This window comes from Corvus moneduloides, chromosome 8 (assembly GCF_009650955.1).
Source record: "Corvus moneduloides isolate bCorMon1 chromosome 8, bCorMon1.pri, whole genome shotgun sequence".
NCBI classification, from domain to species: Eukaryota; Metazoa; Chordata; class Aves; order Passeriformes; family Corvidae; genus Corvus; species Corvus moneduloides.
The window spans coordinates 35,653,716-35,666,330 of record NC_045483.1 but is presented as its reverse complement, the minus strand read 5'-3'; the positions used below and the strand labels follow the sequence as shown (position 1 = coordinate 35,666,330).

At 46.6% G+C, this 12,615-nt stretch overlaps 1 protein-coding gene across 19 annotated transcripts in view; it reads left to right on the top strand.

Moving 5' to 3' along the window:
- The window catches only part of PCDH15 (protocadherin related 15), a 684,600-nt gene that overhangs the window by 428,844 nt on the left and 243,141 nt on the right, over positions 1–12,615 (top strand). The window lies entirely within an intron of this gene.

Here is a 12,615-nt window from a genome sequence, read left to right as displayed (position 1 = left end):
TCCTCCTGGGGTGGTTTTTCCTGCAGTCAGGAGTGTCCAAAAGAGGGCTACGAAGATGGTTGTGCTCTTTGAATCAGATGCATTGGTTCTTGGCAAGCTGCTGTTGTATTCTGATGTGTTCCATTTGTGGGCTGCTCAGTTTCGGTGGAGTAACCCCCTCAGCTGAAATGGTTTCGCTGCCAGAGCTCATCTCTCGTAGCCTTTCATTCTCCCTACTCATTAGAAATAAATCTGTACTAACAGCAAGGGTGTCATCAGCATTATTTTGTCGGCGCCTTATGTTGTAGAAACTTGTAGAAGTTTCTGCTTCTCTGTTTCCCACACAAGGGGTTATAAATAAATCCAAACCAATGTTGCCATCAAAAAAACTTTGTGAAAACCTTTAGAAAGAGAGGTTGAAGTTGTGGACTCCCCATCCCTGGAAGTGTTCAAGGCCACGCTCAAGAGGGCTTGGAGCAAACTGGTCTAGTGGGAGGTTGTCCCTGCCCATGGCATAGGAGTTGGGATGAGATGAGCTTTGAGGTCTCTTCCAACCCAACCCAGTCTGTGATATAAAAGTTAATAAGGAATGTATGATGTTCTACATTTCCAGTGACCGAACTTTATGTTGGGATTGCCAAGAGATGCAGAAATAAAAATCCACCTAATTCTGTTTTAATCTATACAAATATGTCTCAAGCTCACACAAAGTGTGAAATCTCCTCCTTGTCTTAGTTCTTGCACTGCACTGTAGCTTCCAAGGGTCTGTTGTTGATGTTGGAATGGCTTTTCTGTGGCTTTGGGATCTCAAGATCTCAAAACGATGGCTGGGACATTTCATTCCATCCAGTGCATGTGGTCATTGAGCTCTGGCAGCACAATAAACAGAAAATCCTGCTCTTAGGAAACAGATACTTAGTTCCATTGTGCCAGGAAGTCAGAGACCAGCAAATCTCACAGAATAAAAATATTTTCCCAAATAACTGTTGCTTGTTTTCATAGTCAGGCACACAGGTACCGTGCGTGACCTTTGAAGATCTTCCTGAGATCAGCAGAGATGTTAAGATTTGACAGTTTCCCACTGTGGGATGAATATCACTTTATATCAAGTAATTTAGGTACAATAGTAAATTACGTTATGATTGTGCTCATGTGAGCAATCCTAGAAGGAGTGAACCTGACCTTTCTTAAGGAATAAATGTATTATTTTATGATCTTCCCTGTGTTGAACTGAATTGGGTGATAGCATTTCAGATCGTATTAACAGCAAACCCGAATTTTCTGGATGATTTTTATAAGCAGAGAGTTATTTTCACCCATGGATTTATTTTTATTTAATTACTGGATTTGAGACTTGGCTTTAACTTGTTTTAAAGACTGAATGAGCCTTATTCCTAGGTCAGACCTTTTCATTGCCACTGTACTCCACATTTTTGGAGGCCTCCATGTGGAGCCACCTGTGCTTTTTCCCTTCAGAGGAGCATCCTGAAATTCTCAAGGGCTTTGAATCCTTGGGCAGGGTTTTTGATGGAAAGTAGACTCTTGGGAAAGGACTTCTACAAGGCAAGATTTAAAGATTTAGAGATTAAATTAGAATTTGGAAGAGAAAGTAGAGGTTGTGGTAGAGGAAACAAGCAGACCAAAGTGAATCCCCCTAACATGAGGACAAAGAGGAGCTGGCGTCTTGGTCCTCCATCCAGAACAAAAAAATTCCACAGTTAGGAATGCTTTGTGTTCTTTCCCATCCTAGAAAAATCAGTCGATGTTGGCGTGGTTTGATTTTATTTTGGTGGGTTTTTTTCTCCCCCCTTCCCTTATGATGGTTTGAGTGCTCTAATGAATAATGGGAGCAAATCCCAAAACCTCCTGCTCTCTTCCCTCCATGTTCCCTGGGGATATCTGACCCAGGGAAGTGCAGCTTTCACGGCTCTGGGTGGATCAGGTGTTATTTTTATACCTTTTCACCTTCCTGCTCTCTCAGCAGCAACCTTTCATCAGCCTGACTTCCTGGGGAGGCAGAGGATGTGTGATGGCGCTTCAAATCCCCTTCCACAACGCCCTGTGGGGAGGGACTCAGGGGAAAACAATGGGCACAAAAATGCAGGAAACAAAGCTTTGGGGTTTTTTCCCCCTAATTCTGTTGGACCAATTTGTTTTCAGTTTTTTATATGTCATGCTGGAAGAATGGGCCTGATTGCTGAGGCACATTGACAATATCCATGCTGGTCCAAACTGGTTTTACTGGGTTTTCAGAGACAATTGACAGGGATTGAAGAGAATGTCCCCAGAGGCACAAAACCTGTGGCCTCCCTCCTGAAGTGGGCTTAGGTGCGCTGATAAGGACTGGGAGTTATACTCTGAATATTCCTTACTTAATTAAATGCTCAGTGACCACCAGGTTGGGCTGGAATTGAACTAATTTAGCCCTCAAGAAGGAAGGGTCCTGCTATCCCAGGCATTTTGGCTAAGGGGAGAAGTTGCTTAGTAAAATCACCTTGGAAAGTTGCTGTGCCCTGAGCACAGGAAAGGCATTCCTTAAGAGCTGTGGCTCCATGTTCATTTCCTACTTTTCCCTCCTGTTTCAGGAAGATGGGTGAATTAATGACTTGAGAGTGCTTCAGCCTTGGAGGGCTTTTCCAACCTAAATGATTCCATGATATTCTTGTATTGTTTTCACGACCGTCTCACTCTTTAATTTTAAACAAAAATACTTTCACCTCTTGGTTCTTTTCATTCCAAAATCAGCTTTATGCGGGAAAGTCATCTTAGTTTTACCACTTCAAGGGATTCTGAGAACAGCATTTCCCAAGTTTGCAGTGTATGTGTAGGTGTGAAAGACACCGAGCTGTGATTTCATCTTGATTTTTCTCAGTTTTCCCATAAAGGCACCTTGAGGACTCTTTGCACTTTGCTTTTACTCTATTGCACTATTTTTTGCGGCATTTCTACAATGGAAAAAATTCAAATTATTACTTTATATGTTGTTATCATTCCTGTGAAATGTTTCCAGGGAGAAAGTGCTTCAGTTGATTTTTAATTTAGTTCATGCCATTGTCTTTATGCCTCTCTGGCCACACGTAGATTTTTCCCACATCTTTGGACAATCTTACAGCTCCCTAAAGTGTTTATGAATGTTTTTGACCAGCTTTTGACCATCCTTTTCAAACATATCTTCACCAGCCCGGGATTTGGTTTGTCTGGCAATGGAGATGTGGTGTGGTGTGCAGATCTAAGTTAAGGTATTGCAGCCAATAAATAAACCTTGGAATTAAATCTGGTCACTTGTAGTCCGAGGGTCTAGGCCCAGCCTGGCCATTCCAGCTCAGGGAGCAGTCGAGGTGGATGATGTGATTTTAGCGATGAGTGCCAGCAGTGTTTTGGTGAATCTCTGGGTGCTGATGCTATTCTGTGGTCATTAATCCCAGGTCTAAGACATTAGATTAGCCAGCAGTACAAATCTGAGCTGGATCAGGCCCAGGCCTGTAATAACATCTGCTCAAATTAGGCCTCGCTCTGTGGAGTTTATTCTGGCTTTATGTTTTTATATAGGAGGAGAGGTGATCCGTTAGATCCAATAGCTGCCAGATTGAGTAACTTCTGTCAGAAGCTGTTGCCCTTGTGGAATGTTCTGGACAAATTCAAACAGGAGGAGTGGATTTGTATTGATTCGTGTGCCCCACGTGGCTGCTGCTGGGGACTGTGCCACATCACAGGGCTGTGCAGTTCTGCTCCATCTGCTCATCCCTGGGCTCCTTTGGGAGCCAGGGGTTTCCTATGGATGCTGCTCTAAGAGAAGAAGGACCTGGGGGTGCTGTGGGTGAGAGCTGGGACCCAGAACCCCCCCGTGCCCTGGGATAAGCAAATGCGGGCAGCAGGGGAGGGGGGATTCTGCCCCTGTGCCCCTGTGCTCAGGTGAGACCCCACCTGCAGAGCTGCCCCAGCCCTGGGGCCCAGCACAGGAGGGACCTGGAGCTGCTGGAGAGAGTCCAGAGGAGGTCATGGAGCTGCTCCCAGGGCTGGAGCACCTCTGCTCTGGAGCCAGGCTGGGAGAGCTGGGGGTGTTCACCTGGAGAAGAGAAGGCTCCAGGGAGAGCTCAGAGCCCCTTGCAGGGCCTAAAGGGGCTCCAGGAGAGCTGCAGAGGGACTGGGGACAAGGGATGGAGGGACAGGACACAGGGAATGGCTTCCCAGTGCCAGAGAGCAGGGATGGATGGAATATTGGGAAGGAATTGTTCCCTGCGAGGGTGGGCAGGCCCTGGCACAGGGTGCCCAGAGCAGCTGGGGCTGCCCCTGGATCCCTGGCAGCGTCCAAGGCCAGGCTGGACATTGGGGCTTGGAGCAGCCTGGGACAGTGGAAGGTGTCCCTGCCCATGGCAGGGGTGGCACTGAGTGAGCTTTCAGGTCCCTTGCAACCCAAACTCTGTGGTGCTGTGAGCAGTACTGGCTCTAGTTCTGGATTGTCCAAAGCGTTCCTGTGCTGTTTAGGAGTGCGCTGATTAGACGTAGAGAAAGAGGATAAATTTGGCCATAGAAATCCACTGGGAGCAATGAACATTCCAGGAAAGTTTCTGCAATAGGACTTCCTGCTGCTGCCTCCCTGGCTGGGGGTGGGAAGCCTGTGCCAGGGTGCAAGTGCCAGGGAATCAAGAGAGACCCAACTGTAGCTGACTTGGTTTATTTTTCTAAATGCTCTGATCCAAGAACTGTCCACAAATTCCTTCGTAATTTACTCAGCTGATAAATGCCTTCAGTCAGCTGAAATATGGAATATTTTTATTTTTTATAGCTTCTATTTATGTTTTTTTCCCATTTTTCATGTCAGCAGTTGGCTCATAGGTGTTGCTTCTCTACTCTGACTGCAGGTGCTTCCATCAAAATGTGCTCGAGGAAGTATCACTTCTTCCCTGACAATTTGATTTAGTTTATAAATTCATGAGATGGGAAAAGAGACTGAAATTTATGGAAATTATTTTTCTTTTCATTCGAGCCTGTTTGTTCATTTCTGTTCTGAAGTGATGCGTTCTCCAGATTTGGGTATTAAGGATTTCATTGGGAAGTAATGAATCAATTTGGTGTCTAATGCTGTTTCTATGCCATGGATTTAAATTCTCATGTTTTTCATGTAGGACAAATGTGTAAAGGCTGAGGAAGCTGTAAAGTGGATGAGTTTATTTTTCTACTTCCATTTATCAGCACATCAGCAGTGGTTGGGACTGAAGCAGAGCCGTTGTTAAAGATCGCTTCAATTCTCTTTCAGTAATTTTTTTTTTTAAATTATGTCTTTAAAAAAGAAAAATGAGAGTTTCAAAAAGCAGGAGATAATTTGGGGTAGCAGTCGTAGAGAAAAGTTGTCCTTTTAGAAACTGATTAATTCTTAAGGGTAGAAAATAGGGATAGAGTTGGAAATATTTAATTATTTTTGTGCTGTCAGCCGTCTAGAAAAATATCCTAACCTGGTGCTGATGCCCTCGGGGGAGGTGAAATAGAGGTCCTTGAATTACCTCCAGGGATGAGAGAGAGAAGTGATGTTTGGATGACAAAAATGAGGAATTTAACTCCATTTTGGGGTAAGGATAATTGTTGTGGATCACGATTCTGCTCTGTAATGCCGAGGCCTTTTCAAAATGGGTTTGGGATTTCCTTTTTTACTGGAAATTCTCCTCAGAGTGATTGGAATTTTTCTGAACAGCTCGTCTATGACAGTTTGAGTAGTCAGAATAAATTATTCAAATTGCAGTACGTGATCCATTCATATTCCCAGGGTGTCTGTTTACCTTAGCCAGTAAAGAACTGCATATTTCCCCTAATTATTTCTTCCATATAATTTTGCAACATCAAATGTTGCAGTAGCAATGCTCTTTGATTGTCTTCTCCTTCGCAGTCCCAGTAAAGCGGTGCAAGACTGGGAGGATTTGATAGCTTTTAAGGCTGTTTAAAATCAGTTTTGCTCCAGGGAGAGGGTGGTGTGGGTTGGTGTCCAGAACTGCAATGTGCTTTCCAAGTGTTTTGGTGTCGCTTTAATTTTGGAGTGTAAAACAGAGCCCAAAGCAGGGTTGATAAGTCTGGGGGAGGCTGCTCCAAGCAGCTCCCAGGAAAGGTCAGCCTGGCTCTGCTGTCCCACAGCAGTGACTCCCATGGAGATGTCCCAGTCCTGAGAGCTCAGGTCTCCTCTCATGTCTCTGGTGTCAGAGTGAATGGAACTTCTGCTTTCTGAGGATTGTTTTTTTATGTGAATTCTTTGTCAAATGAAGGAGTTCCTACCCTGAAGCTCAGAATGCATTCATCCTTCTTCCCTCAGCTCTAGTGAGCTCTCTGGGCAAGTGCTCCCTTTCCAAAATTCCCAGCTCTGCTGGTTCTTGGGTGCTGGAGCTGCTCAGTCTGGAATTGACTCTTTGGACCTGCTGGGGCTCTGCTGAGCTGAGCCACCTGAGCTCTCAAAACTCACCTTTGGTCAGCTGAGTCCTGTGTAGGAATCCCAGACTGGTTTGGGTTGGAGGGACCTCAAAGCCCATCCAGAGCCACCCCTGCCATGGGCAGGGACACCTCCCACTGTCCCAGGCTGCTCCAAGCCCCAGTGTCCAGCCTGGCCTTGGACACTGCCAGGGATTCAGGGGCAGCCCCAGCTGCTCTGGGCACCCTGTGCCAGGGCCTGCCCACCCTCACAGAGAGGAATTTCTTCCCAATATTCCATCTGAATGGTTGGAGGCACGTCAGTTCTTTTCCAAGTCCAGCTAACAGCAGGAGACCCGTTCAGCAGTGTGATGGGCTCCCAAACTGGTCTCCTTTCTGTCTCTTCTGTGTCAAAAGAATTCCCCACCTTACCTTGCTGGGAAATGAAGTGTTTGATTAAAATGGACAAAACTACAGTAAAAACGAGAGCTCACAGTGCCAAAGGGCTGGGGAAGTGCTGGAAGAGGCAGGGTTTGCACTCAAGTCCCGTTGCAGTACACAGTGAGCAGGGTGCAAAGGTGTCCAGGCACAGGTCCCCTCCCTGCTTCCCTCTGGAGCACAACAGGGATATAAAAAAATCGATAAAAAATCCAGGAAGGGAGAAGCTGAGTCATTGTGGCACCTGCCCAGGGCAGTTCTGCCTACTGTGCAGGGGGAACTTCCTGCGATCAGTCCCTGCCTATTCCTCTGGTGCCATTGCTGGGTCCCCGGAGCAGAGCCTGGTCCATGCTCAGAGAGGCTCTGGGGTCTCCTCCCTGGGGATATTCCAGACCCATCTGCACACAGTGTTGTGCCCTGTGCTCTGGGATGGCCCTGCTGGAGCAGGGAGGTGCCACCAGATGCTCTTTGTGCTCTCTTCCAGCCTGATCCATCCTGGGATTCCTCAGGAGGTGCCTGAGGATCTTGGGAAGTCTGTCCTCCAGGACAAAATTCCCATTACTTTTCCGAGATGCCTTCTGTAAGCCAGGCATGCTCTTGAAAAATTACCTCCTTCCAAGGAAACCTCACCTAAATTTCCATTTCAAGTGGTGATATAACCCCAGTCCCTTTTCACACCTGGGTGAGCAGGTATGGCTTTGCATTTCCCATTCTTCAGCATGTGTCTGGATGTGACACTGGGAGCAGGGATCTGGACCAGATGAGTAATGAGCTGTCCTCAATGTTTTCATAACCCTTCATCCCCCCCCAAAAAAGGGGGAGGGGAAGGGGAAAACATGAGAAAAAATGGCTTTTTAAATAGTCATGTCTCAGCTTCCTTTAATTGCACTAATTTTATTTTGATCTTAAGATGATGGATAACTGCTTAGTAATTCATGGATAATATGTTTCTCCCTCATATTCCCCATGTTTTTAAGCAGATTGCTCCAAAACATCCGAATTTTTCTCCTCATTCCATCTTTGAATCGCTAATAAGAATCACGCCTAAGTTACTGCTTGTTTTGAACAGCAGACTGCTTGGAACAGTAAAATAATTCAATAAATGATGGATTTCAAAGCCCTACTTGGCTCAAACATAAATTACATTTGTTGGTTTATTTTGTTACACAGTCTCATGTGAAAGCTCCTTGTATCCTTTTAGATTTTCAAAGTCATGCTAATCAAGCCAAATGTTCTGCTCCGTGGCTCTGAGAGTTTCCTACCCCTTTATTCAACCATAATTTTTCATCATTACTCTGCTATTCCACATTCTTATCCTATTGACACAATTGTTTAGAAACATAGGGCCTGATTAAAATAAATCATTAAGTCTGGACGTTCTGGCTGTCTCTAAGTTATACCATTAGCACGATCCTAGGGATCATTTTCTCCTTCTGGTAAGTCCATTTTTTTCTGGAGATGTTTGGGGCAGTTGTGGTCTGGAGGGACAAGAATCTCATGGGGTTTAACCAGGCCAGGTGCTGGTGCTGCCCCTGGGTCAGGGCAACCCCTGGCATCAATCCAGGCTGGGGATGAGCAGCTGGAGCAGCCCTGGAGAAGGACCTGGGGGTGCTGTGGGTGAGAGCTGGGACCCAGAACCCCCCCGTGCCCTGGGCTGAGCCCCCAGCGTGGGCAGCAGGGGAGGGGGGATTCTGCCCCTGTGCCCCTGTGCTCAGGTGAGACCCCACCTGCAGAGCTGCCCCAGCCCTGGGGCCCAGCACAGGGAGGGCCTGGAGCTGCTGGAGAGAGCCCAGAGGAGGCTCCAGGATGAGCAGAGGGATGGAGCAGCTCTGCTGGGAGGAAAGGCTGGCAGAGATGAGATTGTTCAACCCGGAGAGGACCTCACTGTGACCTTCCAGTGCCTAAAGGAGCTGCAGGAAACATGGAGAGAGACTCTTGACAAGGGCTGGAGGGCCAGGACACAGGGAATGGCTTCCCAGTGCCAGAGGGCAGGGCTGGATGGGATATTGGGCAGGAATTGTTCCCTGGCAGGGTGGGCAGGCCCTGGCACAGGGTGCCCAGAGCAGCTGTGGCTGCCCCTGGATCCCTGGCAGTGCCCAAGGCCAGGTTGGACACTGGGGCTTAGAGCAGCCTGGGACAGTGGAAGGTGTCCCTGCCCGGGGCAGGGAAGTCGAACTACATCATGTTTAGGTTCCTTTCCAACCCAAACCATTCCATGATCTATGAATTTTTTACCAGGTTTTTGCCCAAATATATATTAATTCTTTTCAGAAGAATAATTATACGTTGCTGCTACCACACATAAAGTTTTATTTCTCAGGATGGTTTACGAGCCCAATGAAAAACCTGGCACATGTTGCTTCTGAAATGCACTGCTGAGCATTCGTGTTGGTCCTATTATTTTGTCACTTTCACAACAGGGTGAAGTTTAAAAGAGCAGTTCTGTGACAAATTATCTTCCATGCAAGGAATTCACAGTTTTTGGAAAGGGAATCCCTGAGGAAAGCAGCAGCAGGGAGAACCATCTCACTTTTCAAGTGGGTCTGTGTGTTTTAATCACTTTTGTTTGTTCTCTTTTAATTTTTCTTTTATTTTGGTTACCGATCCTGTTTCCCCTCACATGCAGCTCCACACCCTCTGTTTGATGCATCCAAATCTTTCCAATAGTTCCTCCCAGCATACAGAGGGATGGGGGAGAAGATGCAGTGCTGGCCTGAGATGTGGCCCATGGGCTGTTTCTTCCCCTCTCTGAGGTTTCTGGTGAATTATCCTCAAGTCTGATGACAAGATGAAAGCTCAGGGGGGACCTTGTGGCTCTGCACAAGTCCCTGACAGGAGGGGGCAGCCGGGGGGGTCGGGCTCTGCTGCCAGGGAACAGGGACAGGACAAGGGGAAACGGCCTCAGGCTGGGCCAGGGGAGGCTCAGCTTGGATGCCGGGAAAATTCCTACCTGAAAGGGTTGTCCAGCCCTGGCAGAGCTGCCCAGGGCAGTGGTAAATCCACCCATCCCTGGAGGAATATTACAGCCATGTGGATGGGACACTTGGGGACATGGGTTAGTGGTGGCCTTGGCAGTGCTGAGTTAACAGTTGACCTCGATGGTCTCAGAGGTCTCTTCCAGCATTAGTGATCTGTGATTTTCACCTGGTTGCTCCCTCTGTTAACGCCTTTTCTCGTGTCTCGTTCCTTTTACAAGTGTCTCGTTCCTTTTACAAATAAAAATTTTACTGAGTGCCTTTGGGAATTTCTTTGGGAATGGTGGTCCCTCACTGCAATTCACTGTTGAATGTCCTAATTTCTTTCTAAGTTTTGTAGCCTGCAAGTTGCTCTTCTTATCTGTCTGTCTGTGCCGGTTTGGACAAATTTGGAGGAAATTATCCTCTGAGAGAAGGCAGGTTACAACTATCCTTCCCCCCACCAGGTTCAGGAAAAAAGAGATTTTCCTCAGAGGAAAGTGAAAGAGATAAAAAGTATTTATTTAATAAACAGGAAACAAACATTATTTAGCACAGGAAAAGGATAATAATGCTAAATAATAAAACCTCTTTCTGTGGAGAGAAACCTGGGAAAATTTCAGAGTCCTTCCATGGCTGATGGAGTCTCTCTCCTCCTCCTTGGAGCTGGGTCGTGGGCCCACCTCCAGGGCCTCAGTGGAGAACCCTCCTGAGGTGTTCTGATGTTAAAACAGTCCAAAAAAAGAAGAAGGGAAAAAAACCAAAGTGCCAGGAAAAACAAAGTTCAACTCTCCGTCTCCCTCCAGAGAAAAAAGGAGCTGGAAAACTGGTTGGAAAGGAAGCAGGGTGCTTCCTCCCGCTCCTGCCGCTGCAGAAGCAGAGGAGTGCATATCTCTGTGTCCTTGAAACAACTGATTTGAAAGTTTGCTCAGTTTTTTTCCTCTCCCTCCTCTCCGGCTCAGTTTAAAGGCACAGAAAGGCACAAAATTAATTTCTGGGCAAAGGGCATGTCAAAGGTCACTTTTTATCTGTTTCGCTTTCCAGAATTACCTCTGCTTGTCCCACAGACCAGAGACCCCTGGGGAATTCCCTTCTGGCTTTGGCTCAGTCCCCTGGCAGACTCCCCAGCCATGGAAGTGTCCAAGGCCAGGTTGGATGGGGCTTGGAGCAACCTGGGATAGTGGAAGGTGTCCATGGCAGGGGGTGGAAGAAGAAGGGGGTCCTCTCCGACCCAAACCACTCCATGATGTGGTTACTGTATCACAACAAGAGCCATACCTCTACTTCAAGATCCTTTAGCAATTAATTTGAGGCAAAATTTGACTTTTCTGTCCTTTAGGATTAGAACTGAACAAGTTTTTTTGTAACCTGTATCTCATCAGATAGTAAGAAGCTTCCCAGTGAAGGAAGGAAATAGGGTCACCAAATGGTTGATGTTTATGGTGTGATTTCCTACACGCTCAAGTTCTCCCCCTGGGGTTTTTGTGGGAAACAAAAGGTTTGGGTTTTTGTTTGGCTTTTTAAAACGGGTAAGTGAAAGCCCATTTGTTGTTACTTATTTACTAAAGGAATTTTCTGGTGTTTATTTTTTTACCCTTGACCTTTTTAGAACATACATTAAGCCTGTTGTCCCACAGATCCTGTTGCCCTCTGGGACCTCACACCCCCGATGGGCTGTCAGCATCCATCTCTCCAACAGGAATGTCCTTGGATCCATTCCTTGCCTTCCCTTGTCCTTGCCTTCCTTTGGCCATGAAGGATCGCAGTTAATTTCTCCCACTTCTTTTGTAAAAGCAAAGCTCTGATCAAAAGAATCTTATGGTTTTCCCAACATTCAGCTGTGTTCCACCAGATTTTTCCAGCCTGGGAATACCAGGATCTGCATTTCCCTCTAAGCTGTATGTCCAGCAGGACAGGGGAGTTCCTTGCTGGGGATCCACAGGCTGGGCTCATCCTCCTGTGCTTGCTCCAGGCTCGTGAGAGGGATTTCCTTCTTCAGCTCCACCTGCCATGAGATGCTGAGGGACTGCCCTGGGTTATTAAAACCCTCTCAAATCCCCACAAGTATCAGCTCATAATGTTTTACCATGTTAAATCTGTAAAATGACCATACGGGGTTGGTTTCATGCTTTTGTTCGGCATTCATGCTCCTGCTGAAGCCCCTCCAGGCACTTAGTTGATCTCAGCAGTGAGAAACCATTTCTCCTGAAGGTGTGTTGTCACCATGGGTGTTCATCCCTTCCACCTTTCCCACAGGAGGCTCTGGCTTTTAAGGATCTCTGGCTGAGAGGAGCTGAAAGGGAAGGATATGCTGCTTTTCTCTGGTAGTGTAGCTGGAGGGTGGGCCTGAGGGATGATGCTGTGTCTATTAAAAAAAACATAAAAGAGGACAAAAAAAAAAAAGGAAAAATGGACAAAAAGATAAAGAAAAAAGCTCCGTAACAGTGGAATGAAATATGTATTTCCACAAGAAGAGTTCTGACAATCGCAGAATTCCTAGAATCGTTTAGATGGGGGAATACCTCTTTGTTTAATCAGTGTTCTCACAGAGCTCTCAGGTTATTGAGATGTTATTTTTCCCCCTTGGAATGGCATATGAGACCAGTTCTAACAGCTTCCTGCTAATGCATTTATTTTATTAACAACGTCTCGGGCAAACGCCAGGTTTTGATCGGTGGAGCTCTGTAAAAGGCACTTGTAAAGCACCTTTCTTTGCCCAGGCGCTGCCACTGGAGCAGGGGCTTTGTTCAGGTCCCTGGGGAGCAGGGCTGGTTGGATGTGGAGTGTTGAAGATCTGGCAGTGCTATTTCTTGCCTGTTGTTAAGCTCTCTCATGCATTATTTATCAAACAGCA